We start from the raw sequence: 669 nt of genomic DNA on the forward strand, positions 1-669 counted from the left end.
TTTTTAAAGACAAAAAAATAAAAAAAAATAAAAAATAAAAATAAAAACAGACAAAACTTCACTTCCACAACACAATCAATGACGGAGCACGAAAGTTCTAGTAAAGAATTAATAAATTATTAAATTTTGTACAATATTATTTTTTAAAATAAATATATTTAAATAAGAAATCGTACAATATGTTTTGTTATATTGTTGTGTTTTTGTCCAAAAAATAGAGTATTTTAATCATATATATCAACTGTCATAAGAGAAAGCACAAAAAAAAAAAAAAAAATACGCTTGCCACAGAAATGCCACATCTTTTTAAAAAACAATGTGTACCATTATTTTCTACTCTTAACTTTTTCAGTTTTACTCTCTCACACAAAATCTTGATGTAGACTTTTGTATGGGGACTCACATAAAAAAAAGTAACTTATCCGTGCTCGTCATATTAGAGAGTAAAATTTATGGAGTAAGATTTGAGAGTTCATGTAATAGAACTTTATATTTTCTTACCAAAAAGAAAACATTATAGAAATTGTTTATTTAAATAGAGCTATATATTAAAGAAGTACACAATAAATTAAAATGATTTTAAATAAGAATTTTTTAAAGCAATACTATGATGTGATTTTTCATTTATAACCTATTACGTGTTTTTTTTTTTTTTTATGGGGGAGAGGG

This window comes from Ipomoea triloba, chromosome 14, assembly GCF_003576645.1.
Source record: "Ipomoea triloba cultivar NCNSP0323 chromosome 14, ASM357664v1".
In the NCBI taxonomy this organism is placed as follows: domain Eukaryota; kingdom Viridiplantae; phylum Streptophyta; class Magnoliopsida; order Solanales; family Convolvulaceae; genus Ipomoea; species Ipomoea triloba.